The sequence below is a fragment of the Microtus oregoni genome, unplaced genomic scaffold (genome assembly GCF_018167655.1).
Source record: "Microtus oregoni isolate MIOR12 unplaced genomic scaffold, Mior012 000071F_ref0000514, whole genome shotgun sequence".
Classification (NCBI taxonomy): domain Eukaryota; kingdom Metazoa; phylum Chordata; class Mammalia; order Rodentia; family Cricetidae; genus Microtus; species Microtus oregoni.
This window is the reverse complement of record NW_024543978.1, coordinates 450,387-469,346: the sequence shown is the minus strand read 5'-3', so window position 1 is coordinate 469,346 and position 18,960 is coordinate 450,387. Positions and strand designations below refer to the sequence as shown.

The 18,960-nt window shown below is 47.9% G+C and overlaps 1 protein-coding gene across 1 annotated transcript in view; it reads right to left on the bottom strand.

The window, feature by feature from the left end:
- Positions 1-16,252, bottom strand: part of Zbtb46 (zinc finger and BTB domain containing 46) — a 68,491-nt gene extending 52,239 nt beyond the window's left edge. The window contains exon 1 of the mRNA XM_041641902.1: positions 16,087-16,252. The gene's annotated coding sequence lies outside the window, so the exon portion shown is untranslated. The remainder of the gene's footprint in view (positions 1-16,086) is intronic.
- Positions 16,253-18,960: the final 2,708 nt, after the last annotated feature.

Here is an 18,960-nt window from a genome sequence, read left to right as displayed (position 1 = left end):
CCATCTGACCTCTTGTTTGACCTGATGCACAGGTACAGCCCTCTCAGACACAGGTGCTCATCAGATCAGTCATGAAAGGATGAACAGTGAGCAAACAGGTCTTCACACAGACTGATCCTTTTTCATCTCTGGCTTCTTAATGGGTCCTCCATTTCCATGGTATACACAAGCTGTATAGAAAGATCCAATGCAAAGGGAGAGAGAGATGGAGGGAGGGAGAAAATGAAGGAAGGAGAGAAAATGTAAGAGCAAGAAAGCCCAGTCCTTCTGAGGAGAGCAAGAAAGTCCAGTCAAAAAAAAAAAAAAAAAAAAGAAAGAAACAAAGTACAGTCCTTCTGAAGGGAGCAAGAACCAAAAGCTCTCAGTGGGCGCCTACCTGGGGTCACCCCCAGTTTTCAGTCCTTGCTTCAGAAACATACTTCATACTTCAGTACATACTTCAGTGGTTCCGGACACCAAGAACCCTGCATTCCTTTTCATGACAGTCGGAGGAGCAAAGAAGGTACCCACAGGGTCTGAACCTCCTGGGGTAAGAACAAACCCATCCAGTGCTCTACCTGAGACTGATAAAAGGGGACATCAGGGTTACCGTACGTAGTTTTAGTTGGGTGGTGCCAGGCAACCCCAAGTCTCCTTCATTCTTTTTCATTTTGTCTTTGAAGTTAAGGTCTTACTGTGAGGCCTCAGGAGACCTGGTACTCATTATGTAGTCCAGGTTGAACCCAAACTCATGACAATCCTTCTGCTTCAACCTTTGAAACACCGGAATTGTAAGTGTACACCAGCAAGCCTGGTTTATCCCCTCCCCCTTGTTTTGTTATTATTTCGGGTTTTTTTGTTTGTTTGTTTGGTTTGGTTTTGGTTTTTCAAGACACGTTTTCTCTTTATAGCCTTGGTTGTCCTGGAACTTGCTGTAGACCAGGCTGGCCTCAAACTCAGAGATCTGCCTGCCTCTGCCTCCCGACTTCTGGGATTAAATCATTGTTTGTTTTTAAGATTTGTTTTATTGGGCTGGAGAGATGGTTCAGCAGTTCAGAACACTGACTGCTCTTCTACAGAACCTGGGATTTCAGGCATGTGCTACCAATTGTAAACTTGTTTTATTCTTTGTTTGCTTTTTGAGACCGAGTTTCTCTGTATAACAGCTCTGACTGTCCTGGAACTCACTTTGTAGAGCAGGCTGGCCTCAAACTCACAGAGATCCACCTGCCTCTGCCTCTGAGCACTGGGATTAAAGACTCACCACCACCGTCTGGTTTGTTTTATTTTTTTAAGATCAAAGCTAATTCTAAAACTGGTATCTTAGCTTAATTTAATGTTAAAACTTTAAATAAACATTTAAAGAAATTATGAACAATATAGTAGAGAGATTAAAAAAAGATTTCCAAGAGATCTAACTATATTTTTTGAAGCTAATCAAAAGTAATGTGAGGTCCTACATACTTAAAGTCTGTGACACTTCCTGTCCTGGATCAGTCAATTCCAGAATGCACCAACATGTCCCAACCTCTGGCCCACTGGCTCTAATTTTAGTAATCGATGTTACAAAGGAAACAACCCCAAACCTCCTTGTTCTAAAAACTACTGTGTGTCAGGGGAAAGCAAGAAACTCCCAGATTCCTAACAATTAGAAAATGGCTGAGGTCTCCAAATAGAGGACCAACCGACTGCTGTCTGTATCAATGCTCAGCAGCTCCATATGGGAGGAACTGCACAGAAACCAGTTCTGTGTGTCTGTCTGTGTGTGTGTCCTATCCTACTGGTCAGACTCAAGACACTTGTTTCAACCTTTTCCCTGGAAAAGTAAGTTCCTTATTCACGAAGAAAACTAAAGATATGGCTACAAGTGGGATGTCAGTGCCCGGGAGGTTAAACCCAACACTAGTAGGAGAAGATTCCTCAAGTCCTTATTCCTGTGAGGGCTGAAGCTAGGAAGGCCAGGCAGAGCCTGAACCTGTGACTACCCACAAACTCCCCTGACATGAAAGCCTTCAGGCCACCTAGAATCCCAAAGTCATCATGGGGCAATGTCTTTCCTGAGAAGACAGAGACTGGTTTCCCTACCTGCTCCTCACTAAGATGCTGCCCAAAGCACTGACTTCCCAGAACAGATGGAAATTCCCCTGCAAGCCTGTGGGTAGCTCTGGCAGGATGTACCCTCACCACACGTCTGGTGCAAGGTTTCCGGGAGCCCTGTGCCCAAGACCAAAAGCAATGTGAGAGTCAGGACGCCTTGGCTCATGCAGAACTTATAGTGTATGGTTTAGACCTACAAAAAGGGCCTATGGGTCACCTGGGTGTTCCATATCCAATGACACTAATACGCCTAGACAGGCAAGCAATAATGTTTACACAGGTCTGTGATGGCTGAGTCAGGCACTTCCTTAACTCAGTTCCTCCCTGCTCAGATGGCAGCTCCCTTCCTGCCCCATGGTGGAGCAGAGAGTAGCAGTGGCACACTATTCAAGCCTACTCAACTTCCCGAGTTTCAGTGTTCTTAGAACCAAACCTTACACCTCAAGTGGCCTGTCTAGTTCATCAACTCTACTGTCCTGGAGGAACTGAATAAGTACGTTTTGTTATGGATAAAGACCATTTATCTGGAAGGAAAAAACCCAACAGCAAAAATAGGTCTTAATTCCAAAACAAGAAGCATACATTAGCCGGGTGGTGGTGGCGCACGCCTTTAATCCCAGCACTCGGGAGGCAGAGGCAGGCGGATCTCTGTGAGTTCGAGACCAGTCTGGTCTACAAGAGCTAGTTCCAGGACAGGCTCCAAAACCACAGAGAAACCCTGTCTTGAAAAACCAAAAAAAAAAAAAAAAAAAAAAAAGAAGCATACATTAAAAGATTCAAAGGAGCCAGGTGGTGGTGGTGCATGCCTTTCATTCCAGTGCTCAGGAGACACAAGCAGATGGATCTCTGTGAGTCTGAGGCCAGCCTGTTCTACAAAGTGAGTTCCAGGGCACCCAGAGCTGTCGCTGGGTGGTAGTAGTGCTCACTGCTCACCTTTATTCCAGTACTCAGGAGGCAGAGGCAGGCAGATCTCTGTGAGTTCAAGGCTAACCTTGTCTACAGAGCAAGTTCCAAGACAGAAAGGGCTGTTAAACAGAGAAACCCTGTCTCAAAAAACAAACCAAAAAACAGAGAAACCCTATCTTTAAAAAACAAAACAGAGACTGAAGAGGTGGCTCAGAGATTAAGAGCACTGACTGCTCTTCCAAAGATCCTGAGTTCAATTCCCAGCAACCACATGGTGGCTCACAACCATCTGTAATGGGGTCTGGTGCCCTCTTCTGGCCTGCAGGCATACAGACAGACAGAATATTGTATACATAATAAATAAATAAATAAATATTAAAAAAAAAAAAGAAAATCCTCACTAGCCGAACATCCATCTCTCCTACATTAAAGGGGGGTGAGCAGGTGCGGTGACTCACTCCTGTAATCCCAGTGCTTCAGAAGGAGAGGAAGAAGGTCATTCAATGTTATCCAGAGTTACAAAGCCAGTTACAAGCTAGTTTTGATGAGGGGGAAGGGGAAGGAGAAGTAAATCTAAATTTGTGGGTTTTTTTGTAAAAATTAAATAGAAACCAACTTAAAATGAGAGAACTGAGACATTTCTGAGGTTAAAAAAATTTCACAAGACATTCCTATGCTTTATTAACCAACAGCAAATTTAGAATTTTTTAAAAAGAAAACAGGTTTTTAAATTTATTTTAAAACTTGGATTTATCATCGCATAGGTGATGGTTCGTTTAAAGAATCCATATGAGTCCCCACAACAAAAGGCAAAAGTGTACGGCTTCTTGATCTTCTGGGTAAAGTATAAAAGGCACACATATCTTTAAAAGTAAAACCAGGGCAGATGAGATAGTTCAGCGCATAAAGATGCCACCACCTTGACACTCAAGTTCGATCCCTAAGACCCACATGGTACAAGAAGAGAACTGACTCCCTGGTGCATACATACACATATGCACAGAGAGAAGGGAGGGAGGGGAACAGAAAGGGAGGGGAGGGGAGGGGAGGGAAGGGGAGAAGAAGAGGAGGGGAAGGGAGGGGAGAGGAGGAAAAGAAATTCAGTTGGCGTCAGGAAGCGACTCTCCAGGTAAAAGCCCCTGCTGTGTGAGCCTAAGGATCTGAGTTCAGACTCCCAGAGCCCGTGTGAAAAGCTGGGCCTGCCTGCACGTGCTTGCTCCCCAAGGCTGTGGAACCATTGGATTTGGGGGCCACCAGTTTAACTCCAGGTTCAGTAAGAGCTCCTTTCTCAAATGAGTAAGGCAGAGAACAATAGCGCAGGATATTGGACAGCCTCCTCTGGTCTCTGCACACACACCACATACTCAAATAAATTTAAATCTTAAAAAAAAAAAAAACAAGCCGGGCAGTGGTGGCGCACGCCTTTAATCCCAGCACTTGGGAGGCAGAGGCAGGCGGATCTCTGTGAGTTCGAGACCAGCCTGGTCTACAAGAGCTAGTTCCAGGACAGGAACCAAAAGCTACAGAGAAACCCTGTCTCAAAAAACCAAAAAAAAAAAAAACAAACAAAAAACAAAACAAAAACAAAAAAAAACATTAAATTGGAATTTAGGTGAAAATGTCATTATTACATACCAGCAGAAGGACCGACCCATTGCAGGTGAATCTGTACTTCTGTTTCCCTTTGGTGCTCCTCTGATCCAGGACACTCACTCCAGGTCACTAAGTTATGAGCCCCACACAGCGAATGTCACAGAACAGATTCCTCAACAACAAAGAGGGAATTTCCCCAGAAACGAAAGAAAGTTCAGAGACCTCAGCCCACCATGAGACAGTCTGGAAAACAGGGCTCCAATCTGAGCATGCTCAGTGTGGGGCAAGTAGGTTTCTAGGTGTGTTGCTATGCTGGCCCTACAGGCTAAAAGGGCTCAAAGACAAAACTAAATGCCTGAGATTTGCTTTCAATTATTTGAGGGAAAAAAAGGGGGGTGATAAGTGAAACAAGCAGAGCGGAATCCTAGGAATCACTGCAGTTGGTGACAGGGATGTGTTTTCTACGTTTGTGTATACAAAAACATCTACAGTGTAGGGTGGTGGTGGCGCACCTGGCCTTTGATCCCAGCAGTTGGGAGGCAGAAGCAGGTGGATCTCTGTGAGTTTGAGACCAGCCTGGTCTACAGAGCAAGTTCCAGAACAGTCAGAGCTACACAAAGAAACCCTGGCTGGAAAACTAAAAAAACAAAAAAGTCTAAAGTCTTAAAAGTTACATATTTATGCAGGGTGGGCACTATACCACAGTATGATTATGGAAGTCAGAGGACAACTTACTGTTCTCCTGGTTCTCTCCTTCCACCATGTGGGTTCTGGGAATCAAATTCAATTCCTCAAGCCTGGCAGCTAGCAACTGTAACAATTGAGTCATCTGACCAGCCTGCCTGAAGTTATTTTTTTAACACAATTAAGGTATAAGCAAATGTCACTTTTACAAAACTGGAAGAGTAAAAAAAAAAAAAAAAAAAAAAAAAAACTGGAAGAGTATGTAATCAAGCAGTAACAGCCACACGTTCGGCTCCTTCTACCCTGGTACCTGACTCTACAGATGTGGTCCTCATCTTCTATCCGTCTTATCCCTCTGGAAGACCTACTCACATCTGCAGAAGGATCTGCCTCAAGCCAAGGCCACGCTCAAAGCGACCTCAGGGACAGCAACCCATCTCTGCAGTACAAGGGCTGCAAGCTGGAACACAGTTCATTTCAGACAAGTCATTCTCACAGCTGACCAACAGCTGACCATGGCTGCCACAGGTACCTTGGAATGCCCCCCTTTTAAATTCTCTCCTACTTTTGTATGGGTTCCGTGAGCACAAGTATCTACATGTCTCCTACAGTTTCAGGGATAGAACTCAGTTTGGCAAGCTTGCACAACAAACATTCTTAACTGCTGAGCCATCTCTCCAGCCCCATTCTCTCCTCTTTTTTTTTTTTAAAACAGTGTAGCTGGGCAGTGGTGGCACACACCTTTAATCCTAGCACTTGGGAGGCAGAGGCAGGTGGATCTCTGTGAGTTTCAAGGCCAGCTTGGTCTAGAGTGAGTTCCAGGACAGAAACCCTATCTCAAACCTCCCCCACCAAAAAAAAAAAAAAAAAAGACGGTCTCAGCTAGCCCCAAGCTTACTACATAGTTATGGATGATTCTAATCCTACTGCCTTCATCTCCTAAAAGCTGAGATTATAGGTGTGTGCTACCACAATTGGCTTATTGTTTGCTTGTTTCTGTTGTTGTTTTTATTTGAGTCAGGGTCTCACCATTAACTCTCTGGCTGGCTTAGAACTATGTAGACCACAACAGCCTAGAACTCCCAGAGATCAATCAGCCTGCCTCTGCTTCCTGAGTACTGGAATTAAAGGCAGTTGTTATAACACTGTGCTGGCTGGTTCTGTGTATCAACTTGATACAGAGTCATTAGAGAGGAAGGAGCCTCAGTTCCTAGGTTCTATACAAAGGCGATCTGAGTAGGCCAGGGGGAGCAAGCCAGTAAGCAGTCCCCTCCATGGCCTCTGCATCAGCTCCTGTCTCTGGGATCCTGCCCTGTTTTGAGTTCCTGTCCCGACTTCCTTCAGTGATAAACAGCAATGCTGAAGTGTAAGCCAAATGAACCCTTTCCTCCCCAACTTGCTCTTTGGTCATGGTGTTTCATCACAGCAAAAGAAAACCTAAGACAAATACCCAGCCCACCACAGGCAGTATTATGGGATGTTGGAAATCAAATCCAGGTCTTTATGTATATCAGGCAAGTACTGCACCAACCAAGCTACATCTGCAATCCTCAAAGTTGAGTGTCTGATACATCACACAACGAAATTAATGTTTCTATATCATAAGCCAAATCTTTCCATGTTTCCATAACTGTATTTCAGGATTTGCTGTTCATTTTCAGGGAAAATATTTCAAATGCCTTTTTGGGGCTGGAGGCCCTGTTCAGTCACAGCACTTGCCTAGTATATGTCACAGCCACAAGTCTGAGCCCCACCACCACATACACATTCCCACAAAATGCTTTCTGAGAGAGGTTGCAAGGACTTATCTGCTGCCCAAGGAAGAGAAAGATCCAGGACCCTAATATGATCTGGTAGCACAAATGGGAACAAATGAGGTAGCACAACAAATATAGAGACCCAAAGCCTTCTTTGGGGACACATACACAGCCTCAATAGCTCAGTGGCCTCCAACTGCCTGACAGTACTCTGGTCTCCGCTTCTCATCACACCCAGAATGTCAATCTCATCCTTGCTCCTTCCTCTGCTGCATCTCCCTCCAAGGCTCTGTCCTGTCACTAAAGAGACTCCAATCTGTCTTTACGTCATTGCTACCCTCACCACAGTGTCTGGCTCACAGTTCACTGCTAACCCCCAAGCTGAAAACCCTCTTGCCTTCGGCTTGGGGCATGTACAGGTTCACAGTACATATTAGCCGATTTGCTGCTAACCTGCCATCTCTGTTGTGAATAACAAGACTACCAAGGATATCATAGCTGAGGAAGGTGACAGCTAGAAATACTTGGAGAGGCCTTGATAAATGCTAGACTGAGCAAAATCTACGTGGGAAAAGTGTCAGAGCTGAACAGGTCTGTGGAGGCTCCGACCTCCAGCAGTTTTAAATGGGACCTCATTTGGAAAAAGGGTTTCTGTAGGCATGGTCAAGTTGAGAGAAGTTCCTCATACAGTAGAGTGGATCTAAACCACTATGACTGGTGTCCCTGTACACAGACACACAATGGGGAAGGTCACATGAAGATGAAGTCAGAGAATGGAGAAACAAGTCTATAAAGGAAGAACAGGTACCATTACCTGATTCTGGGAGAAACGAGATCTCTCCTGGGCCACAGTGGAGGGAACCTGATGAAACTTTGATCTTGGACTTCTGGCTTCCAAAATATCAAAAAGAAAGAAAGAGAGGCCGGGCGGTGGTGGCACACGCCTTTAATCCCAGCACTCAGGAGGCAGAGGCAGGCGGATCTCTGTGAGTTCGAGGCCAGCCTGGTCTACAAGAGCTAGTGCCAGGACAGGCTCCAAAGCTACAGAGAAACCCTGTCTCAAAAAAAAAAAAGAAAGAAAGAAAGAGAGATTAAAAAAAAAAGAAAGAAGGGAAGGAGGGAGGGAGGATGGGAGGATGGATCTATGAAGTAACTTGTAGTTGCTCTTAAGCAATACTGAAAGCTTTAATCCCAGCTCTTAGGAGGCAGAAGCAGGTGGATCTCTGTGAGTTTGAGGTCAGGCTGGTCTACAGAGTGAGTTCCAGGACCAAAGCTACAGAGAAACCCTATCTCAAGAAAAAAAAATTTATAGTACAGAAAGTTAAGTGGGCACCTTTACAAATGGCACCCTATCTAACACAAACTGAGATGGTGTTATTTTTGGTTTTTTGATACAGGGTTTCTCTGTAACTTTGGAACCTGTCCTGGAACTCACTCTGTAGACCAGTCTCGCCTCAAACTCACAGAGATCTGCCTGTCTCTGGCTCCCAAGTGCTGGGATTAAAGGTATGCACCACTACTGCCTGGTTGGTATTAGTAATCTTCACCTCGAACCCTCATGACCTCAGTCAGCAAATTCTCACTGAGCACTTTTATAGTAAGGCTGGAAAGTAGATCCCTATAAAGCTCTTCAAAGGGTCTGGGCTCAGAGATACAGTACAGGTTAACTTCTGAATTCCACATATACCTGCAAACATGTGTGCATGCACACACATTAAAACAAAAAAACGAAGAAAGCAATGCTGGCGGGGGTGGTGAAGGCCTTTAATCCCAGCACTCGGGAGGCAGAGGCAGGTGGATCTCTGTGAGTTCAAGGCAAGCCTGGTCTACAGAGTGAGTTCCAGGACAGACTCCAAAGGCATGGAGAAACCCTGTTTCAAACCCCCGCCCAAGAAAACAAAAACAAAAAACAAAATTCTCTCTCTCTCTCTCTCTCTCTCTCTCTCACACACACACACACACACACACACACACACACACACACATTAAATAACAGGGATGCTCCTGCCTGAAACAAATGAAAGAGTTGAGATTAATGACACTCAACAATTAGATATTTCTTTTTTTTTTTTTTTTTTTGTCCCCAAGACAGCGTTTCTTAGCGTAGCCCTGACAGTCCAGGAACTGTGAGACCTTGAACTCACAGAGTTTGCCTGCCTCTCCCTCCCGAGTGCTGGGATTAAAGGTGTGCTCCACCACCACCTTTGTGTTTTAAATATCCTAACTCTCTTAGTCTCCTTTCACACAAGTGGATTCAGGGTTAGTAATCCCGGACAACAAGTTCTCAGAACACAAGACCATGGGATGCCCAGGAAAATCTCCTCACTTGGTGAGCACAGCAAGAGCCAAAAACTCTAACTTTCTCTCCTGAAGTGTCTACGGGAGAACCACGCCCTCAACTCCAGTCTACAGGGAATTCTCAGTGCTGTTGACACCGTAGGCATAGATAGAGGAAGCCGCCACTGGAACTGGCACAATGAGAAGAGCTGGGAGGTTGACATCCTGCACAGAGCAGCTGCCATAATGACTCTGTAGGTAGAGGCAGCCAGGAAGGAGGGGCACAGACGGTTGAGCACCTCCCGCAAACACTTGCCAGGGTGCAACCCCTTCCTTTGGGACATAGAACCCAAATGGGAATTTGCTAAAAGCCTTGGAAACGTCCCCAGAGCTGACATGTGCAAATATGAAAAACAAGTCTGAGGGATGCAGTGGCTTCTGAGGCCCAATCAGAATGCAGAAGACTGGGTTTACAAGCCTTTGGGTTCACTGATGGCCCACGAGACCAGGCTCAGCAATACATCAGGATTGGCAGCTTCTTCATACTCCCATGCTGGATCCGAAACCATGTTTTCAGGAACAAGCACCAGTCAATGAAGGAAAACAGAGTGACACTCACAGCACCCACACTGTGTCTACAGAATCCACACACTGTACACATGTCTTCAAAACACATACACAGCATCTACATATCCACACACAGTACCAATACAGGGCACACAAGATACTTATCGTACTGCACATAGGGGCACAGTACATACGCTGCCATACACTGCATGCACAGTACCCAAACTCCGAACTCATAGTATTCACATGTTGCATACACAGCACTCACAAAGTGTGCACACCACATACCATCCACACAGGCACTCACACTAACATCACTCACATATTAGCACCCACAGCACTCACAAACTACATACAGTGAACATACAATGTATTCATAGTACCTACAAGCTACATGCCCAGCAGCCACAAAAATTCATCCCACCAAGAGCATGAATACATGAAGAAGAAAAAGACATTATTCCAGGACCCTTCAACCATGACCCCATGTTCCCCAGAACATCTTTTTCCTTTCTGTATCTTCTCCTCCTCTGTCCCAGTGTCTTTCTGACCTTTGGTGTCTGGAACTCTGGGCACTTACTCTCTGTGAGGATCCCTTTTGTTGTGGGGATGAGGGAATGCTGGCCAAGGAATGGCTACTATTAATGACAAAGTTGCATTTGAAAAGAGAGATTATGAATGCAGCAGAGCCTTAGGTGACCCAAGGCTTCCTCATGACCAGACATTCAGTGTGGAATCTTATGCAGGCTTCCTGGAAGGGTACAATCATATACAAAAAGTCCAAACATCAAGATAACCTTGAGGTTTAGCAGGTCTCCTTGAAATATAAGAAAATACAAGTATTTAGAAGGTCACAGATTCTGCCTAAAATTGTAAAATGAAGAATGTCAGTTGCACCAGCAAATTGTTCCCAGTTTGTCCTCATCTTCAAACGAAGATAAGTAATTTCTTCTTTCAGAAATTCCCAAACTGGCTTTGAACTTCCTAAATAAAAGCATACTGCCACTCACAGGCTTCGGCGCTTTAAATGGGATAGAATGAGAGCACAGAACAGACCTATTTTGAGCACCAAGACTGTGGACCATTTTCCCTTTACGGCTCATTTTCAATGGGTATACGGTGGAGACAGGACAGTATCAAGCCAGACATAAACCTCCCGGGATGACCATCCTGAGATCTCACGGACTGAAAAACATTCAGCAACCACAAGTCCACTGAAATTGTACACAGCAAAAGGCACATGCCACCATGTCTGACTAAATTAAGATAAGTTTTAAAACTTTTTTATGTGCGGGGCTGGAGAGATGTTTCAGTGGTTAAGAGCACTGGCTGCTCTTCCAGAGGTCCTGAGTTCAATTCTCAGCAACCACATGGTGGCTCACAACCATCCATAATGAGATCTGGTACCCTCTTCTTGCCTGCAGACATATATGAAGGCAGAACACTGTATATATAATAAATTTATATTAAAAAATTTTTATGTGCATGGGTGCGTTTTCCTTCCTATATGTATGTGCAACACTTTCATACCTGATGCTTTTGAGGGCCAGAAGAGGGAGTTTGATCTCCTAGAACTGGCGTTACAGATGATTGTGAGCCACCGTATGGACACTGGTGATCAAACCTGGGTCCTCTGGAAGAGTTGTCAGTGCTCTTAACCACTGAGCCATGAGCCATCTCTCCAGCCTCCTTAAGATTTTGTTTTGTTTTGTTTTTCAAGACAGGGTTTCTCTGTACAGCTCTGGAGCCTGTGCTAAAACTCCCTCTATAGACCAGGCTCACAGAGAACTGCCTACCTCTGCCTCTCAAATGCTGGAATTAAAAGTGAGCTCCATCACTTCCCATCATTCATGTGAATTTCTGCATCTTTCCTATTTTGTGGGCAATTGAAAAGACATCCAGAAGTTAGAGGAGTACTGGCAGAAACGTAGAAGAAACTCAGTATACAGCCTGGGCACCTGCAGAACCAACCATGTCACCCACAGGAAAGGGCTTGTGTGCTGAAGACAAGCTATGAAAGGTCACGTCTCATGCCCAGTACCTTTCTGTCCTAGATCTACTGCTCTCACCAGCAATCCAATATCCACAAAGCAGAGGAAGACACAGCTAACTGGGTGCCAGTCCTGAGTGAGACGCTGAAGGTCATTTCCTCAGGGTACCTGTAGAAACTCCAAGACTTCTCCTCATCTTGCCTGCATTCTCTGAGATGTTTCTCACTGGCATTTATGTCAGTTGTGGTCCTAGACTGACCCAAGGTCTCCATAGCAGGTTCTGAATGCCAAAAAACAGTCATAAGAAACCCTGGGAGCAGGAATGATGGTGTATGTATCTCTGATCCCAGTGTCCAGAAGAAGGATCTTGAGTTCCACACCTGTATGGGCTACATAGCAAAATCATGCCTCAAAAACTGAAGGGGGGTGGGGTGGGAGAGAACGAAGGAAGGAAAGCCAGAATATCTGCTAACACATCTCAGAAAGCACATCTGTCGGAACACAAAAATCTCAGCCTGTGCTGCTGAAAAACATACTGGCGCTTCCCAACTTGCTACTCTGATAACTAGGTTAGTAATTTTTTAAATCCAAATTATGTTTTTAAAATACTCAGATGCTTGGTGGTGGTGGCACATAAATTTAATCCCAGTGCTACACAGGGAAACCTTGTTTTAAAAAGTAAATGAATAAAATAAAAGAAAATGCTTAGTAATTTAAAAATATAAATCAAAGCTAAATGTCACTGATGAAATTCTGAAATTCAATTAGTCAACATAAAATCTTATATAAGTCAGATTTAGGTCAAATTCGACTTATTTTGCTTTCCTTTCAGTCGTTCACAGAATAAGCTGTCAGAAAGTGTTCCTCTTTCTACCCTGAAGCAATGCCATCAGGCACACGCCACTAGTAAACCAGAGCACAAACCTAAGGGAAATAAAAGGTGGTTAAGCAATTATGGCAGGAAAGCCAAGCTTGATGGTGTCCACCTTCGGTCTAAAATACACATGATGTTGGAGGCAAAAGATCAGGAGGTTAAGGGCATCCTCAGCTACATCGTGGGTTTGAGGCCAGCCGGGACTATATATAACTCTGTCTCAAAACAAAACACAACAAAACAAAAAGAATAGAAAAGACTGGGTACAAACTCACAGCTATAATTCTAGCATTTAAAAAACTGAGAGGAAAACTGCCTCACATTTGAGGCCAACCTAAGCTACATGCAAAGTCTGAAGTCATCCTAGACTAAAGAGTAAAATCATATCTCAAAAAATAAGAAGGGAAAGAGAAAGGGAGAAAAGAAAAGAGCTAATCTGCCAACTCAATATTCTCAGAGTCCAGCACTCATGACAAGCCCAAGACCAGAACTGGCCGGGTCAAAGACAGAGCAGCAACAAGAAGACAGAAAATCATGACTGGAACAAGTTGGCAGAGTTTCAATGACTTGTCTTTTGGTCTTAATAGAACATTTCCCTTATCTGTTTATTTTTAGGGGTCGGGCCACTCAGCAAACTCTAGGAACAAAAATTTCCACCCACTCCTAGCCAGAGGATAGATTTAAAGTGAAATTTTAAATTTTTTTTTTTTTTGAAAACAGGGTTTGTGTAGCCTTGGCTGTCCGAAAACTCACTCTGTAGACCAGGCTGGCCTCAAACTTAGAAATTCAACTATCTCTGCTTCCCAAATGCTGGGAGTAAAGGCAGCAGCAGCACCCACCACTGCCCAAGCTTCAAAGGGAAATTCTTAACAACCATCATTACTCCAGAGAATTTAAATTAGAATATGTTTTTAGAGCAGAATAAAAGGCTTACTTTTTTTTCAACAAATGAGAAAAGCAAAACAAAACATGAAGCTCCTGAAACAGGATGCTTAAGGCAGGTATGTAAATTAAATGGAGACAACTGTTTCTAAAAGTTTCTTCTCACTCGCAGATAAGAGGGTGCCTAAGTACTGCAAAAGACTGCACTGTGAGGAATTAGTGCAAGTATTTTTCTGCCGGATACACTAAATGGGCCTCTTCGGTTCTCAGAGGCTGGTCTAAGACCTCATGGAGTACAGTACAGCAGCTGATCAGTGCCCCAGAAACCAGACCACAGGGACAGAGTGGCCCAATTTCCCTTAATTTGAAAACCCCCACACAAGGAGAAAGTTGGGAAGTTCACTGTTAAAACATAGTTCAGTTTAGCAGTATTTGTAAATAAGACATCTTCAGCAGTAACAGGTCTCCCACATTCTCAGGCATTTTCTATGAATCTTTGAAGCATTTTCTCCATTTCTTGATGTGCATGTCCTGGTTTCTCTGTTGTTGTCTGACTAAGGAGCACCAGAAGTCACAGGGAAGTGAACAGAACTGGCCTGACCCTGGCATAGTTGGTGCAGGGTACTGGGTGTCAGCAGTGGCAGATTGGGGTCTGGACACAGGACAACTTTACATTTACATAAAGCAATGGAACACGAATAGAAATTAACTAAGCAAAGCAAAATTCTTACATTCAAGGTAGTGCCAGTGAGAAGCTTAATTAAATGTTGTCTTCGAGCACGCCTGAGGCGAGACTGGGTTTTGAATTTCTAGAAACTCAAAGTGAGTTCTTTCTACTATTCTAAAGAGAAAACTGGCAATAACCCCCAACGTCGTTTCCCTTCAAAAAAAAAAAATGAGAGAACAATTACAAGATTTTCAAAGACAATGCGAAACTTTTATCTGCAATAACTTCTGCCTAACTACCACTATCATTTACTTAATCTTTTCTGCAATAATATGGGAGATGTATCCTAAACTTTACAGTTCAAAGTACCTAACACCACAAAATATACCAAAACGGAGAACTTCTACTATAATAAACTTTGTTTCCTTATTCTCGTGGAAACCCTTCCATAAATTTCCTTTTGGTGAACAAACTATTCTCTTGCCGAGTGGAAACACTGCCTTACACAGGCAAGACAAGGACCAGCAAGAGCGGAATTCGCGAATCTGCACCCAAACGGGAAGTTAGCCTAGAGAATGGATTCAACCCAATGTTCTACAAGCGAGACAATGCACCCACAAGAATGCTCCGTGCACAGGTGTCAGCGCCCAGCCGGTTCACTAACTCCATTTTCCAATTAGCATTTCTTTAAACGGGCTGATAACAATCTTGTCACTGTAACCTTCACTAAACGCTCGCTCCGCGAGCCGGGGGAAATTCACAGAGAATTTCGGTCGAACTTTCTTCTGTTTATATTTCTTTGGGTTAGAAATTATCTGTCCTTCGCCCCATTTAGCTTGCTCCCCCGGGCTCCCGGATTCAGTCCTATTGTGTATGGCTGGTTCCGCCTACTAATATTGAAATCGCTAGCCATACCAGGGAATCCCCCAACTAGCCAGAACCCTCTCCTTGGTGCAGAAAATTCCGGTTTTACCCTCGGGATTGAGTTGTCGGACACTGACATTCGCTAACCTGTAAAACTGACAGGTCTATTTACTGGGAAACAAAGACGCGACTCGTAGCGGACCCGGTTAGCCTGCGCGCCCCGTGCGCTCCGAGCGCTGCGTCTCATCTGCGCTCCCCTCTCCACAGCACCGGGAGGGCCCTGCACCCCAGTTTGGCCCATGATTAAAATGGAAATCTAAAACGACCGGCTTTCGACTTCTGGGGAGACAATGACCCCCAAGACCCCCAAGGCCCACGTCCCACAGTTCTGACTCTTGGCAAACTCGGCGCGGGCGGGTCCGGGTGCGGCTCTGCTGAGCGGGCGGGGGACGCACAGGGCGGCACGGGCGGGGGGCGCAGGACGCCCCCGGGCTGCCTCCTGGGGCCAGGCGTTGACGCAGCAGAAATTACCAGCTGGAAAATTCCCCTTCCGAAGGTGACGAAGAGGGACCCCGGAGGTCGCTGTGGCTGCCGGAGGTGCCAGGGGGCCAAGGGGTCGGGCAGCTCGGCGCCGCGAACGCCTCCGGGATCAGCCCCGCGGGAACCTGCCGCGCAGCGCCGCCCCGCCCACGCCACTCGGGCAGTGGCCCCACGGGCCTGGGTCTCCGTCCGCCTTGTCCCCGAGCGCCATCGCCCCCAGGAGGGCGCCCCCGCGAGGCGGGACGGGGCGGGGCCGGTGGCAGGGCGGGGGCGCGCCCTGGCTCACAGCAGCGAGGGCTGCAGCTGCCCGGCCCCCGCCCCGGCCCAGGCTCCGGCCAGGGCTTCGGCCCCGGCCCCGGCGTGGTGCGCCAGCCCGGCCGCGCGGACAATGAAGCTGGCGCAGCTTACCTGTGACCCCATGGGGCGCCGGCGCGAGCGGGCGCCGTGGCCGCGGACCGGTGATCGCGCGGCCACCGGCGAGCGCTACGTCCGGGAGGGTCCGAGCTGCGCGCTCGCCCGGGTGGCTCGGTCCGCCCGCCCGTCCGTTCGTCCGTCCGTCAGGCCGGCGCGCGCCCCCGCGCTGCTCCAGCCCCGCGGCCCCCGCGCGCCCCGCCCGCGGACCCTGACCCCGCCCCCGGCGCGCGCCCGGCCGCCGCTGATTGGCCCGCACTGCGCCCTGGCCTCGGCCACCGCCCCGGCCCCGCCCCCGCCCCCGCCTGCTGGCCCCGCCCCCCGCTCCGGCGGCAGGGCGCAGCGGACTGGCCGGGGCCGAGTAGCCACCGGTGCTCCGGCGGCCCACCGCCCCCCCGCGGGGCCGGACAGCGGAAGTGCGGGCTGGAGCTCGCTGGGCATTGTGGGAAGCCCCCTCCCCTGGGCTTGCGAGTGGCAAGGAACGGGGTCCGTGGGTCCGACGCTCCCGCCCTGCGGGATCCCGCAGCCGGAGACCACCTGATGGGAGAGGTGGGCTGGACAAGGACACCGCAGCGGGGTCGGGTGGGCGCACCCCGCGTTGTCTGCGCGCCTATCCCTGGGGACGCACGAGACCCAGGGTCGTGGCTGTCTCCGAACCCCGAGGAGCCGTCGCCGTACGCGCGTCTCCCAAACTTAGCGACTTCCAGGCGCGCCATGGCGGTTCGGCGGGCCTCATGCTGAGCGGAGGAAACGCGCTCTAGGGGCGCGGTGCCCAGAAGGAGCTGGTCACTGCACCCCCGCCATCCGGGGACCTGGGCGCTCCCGTAGAGAAGCGCGCGTTAAGAAGCGGGCCACGTGGCGGTGCCTGCAAGCGGTACTCAAATTGAGCCAACTAGGAGCATTGGCTGCCTCACGTCGTTCTTGTCATCCAACTGCTGTGGAGGACGTAGGGCTCAGACAAGGGGCGAGAACCCCGTCTTGGCCCGCAGTTCTCAGCCAGTTATCGCATCCCGATTCCCGTATAGCTAGGGATGGGTCTCTTCACCCCGCCCCCAGTGGTGCTATGCCGCGCGTCCCTTCTGGCCTCCAGTGTCTTCGAGCTTTGCGGGAGCTGGGAACGGGTAGCGTACATTCCTAACTGGCCTGCGCTGGGGTTAAAGGCCACCACGCTCCTGGGCACAGCGGAGGGAAGGGAGGTGAGCCTGTGGCTGGCCAGAGACGTGAAGGAGTTGAGCCCTGCTGGGCCAACCAATAGCTAGCAAGGCGCCCTGGGCTGTCCGCGCCCTTCCTCCTCGAGGGGCCAGCGCCGCGGAATTCCTCTGGAGGTGGGAGGCACCCGCCCTGATGGAGGATTTCTCAGTTGTGTGAGGAGGCATTCACGGGCGGCAGTGGGAGGGCTGGCGGGAGGGGATTCTCCTTGAGTGAGCAAGGGCGAGCAGAGGTCTGGCAGTCAGAGTTGAAAGCCTGGGATACTCCCTCACACTTCGCTGGCTCCAGGAGATGGCTGTGTACATGCCCTACCCACCCCCTCACCAGGCATCTAGGCTGGCACTCGCGGCCCAGGTGTCCCTAGCCTCATTCTTTCTGCTGGAAGACCCTCTTGGCACAGCTGGTCTGAAATAAGCCCCCGCCCCGCCCCCCAAGCACACACCCCACTACTGCCTGCCCCCCGTGTGCCTATCATTAGAGTGGAGCTGGCACAGTTCTGACATACTGCTCCCGACCTCCGGGAGAGTCCGTCTGAGTATACCTCCCTCTAAGAGGACAAAGGGCACTGTTCGTAGAAGTCCTTAGACCATCCCCTTTCTCAGTTTGGTCTCTGTTTCAGTCCATGAAGGAAGTGAATCATGAGGAGACCTCTAAGGTCACTCTCCCTCAGAGAGAGCCCCAGTTTCTCCCAAGGTAGCTAGGCACCGAAGACATCATTCAAGGAGGATCATGTTGATGTCTGTTTTCCATGCAGAACTTGGGAGCAATAAAAGAGCCTTGCCCATGAACACAACGGAGCTCAGGCATTGTTCAGGAAACCCATAAGAACCAAACCTGTGACCAGGAGCCGGGAGGTGGTGGCACGTGCCTTTAATCCCAGTACTCCAGAGGCAGTGTCAGGAAGTTTCACAAATCTCTGTGAGTTCAAGGGCAGCCTGGTCTGCATAGTGAGTTCCAGAACAGACTCCAGAGCTAAAAAAAAAAAAAAGGAACCAAGCCTGCCTGTGAGCCTGTGTCCAACACTGACAGGCCCACTCCATATGCCAGAAGGGCTACTCATCTTCATGGGAAGTCTTGTTGAGTTCTGAAATGAGCCAGAACAGAGCAGACACCCCCTTTCTCTAACACACCCCCAGCAGCACTATCAGAGATTGGACCAAGACCTCTCTGTCTTTTCTGCTCCAAAAACCAACAGCATTCCAAAGCCACAGAGAAACCCTGTCTCGAAAAAAAAAAAAAGCAAAAACCAACAGCAGGGTTCAAAGCCTGGACATAAAGACAATACAGACTGAAGAACAATCCCCCTGAGATGAGACAGACCCACCGTATCTCTGCACTGTCACTGTTCCACGCGCTAATAAACCCCATAATTGTTTAAAAACCCCAACAGCAACAACTGCAACCTCGTGTCAAATGTGAGGGTAAGGGAAGTCACAGCTGAGCCAGACCAGGCGTCTTGATGTGTCTGCTTTGATGTGTTACATTTACCAGAATGGCTCAGGAACTCATGGTTCTTCACACCAGGTGACCTGCCTTACAGATGGCTCTCAAGGATGGACAGATAGGTTGACCTCAGTTACACTCTGACCATGGCATTCCACAGCCATAGCAGGGGTCTGTCAAGGTTCCATGAAAATGAGCATGATCCTTGCTATCGACAGT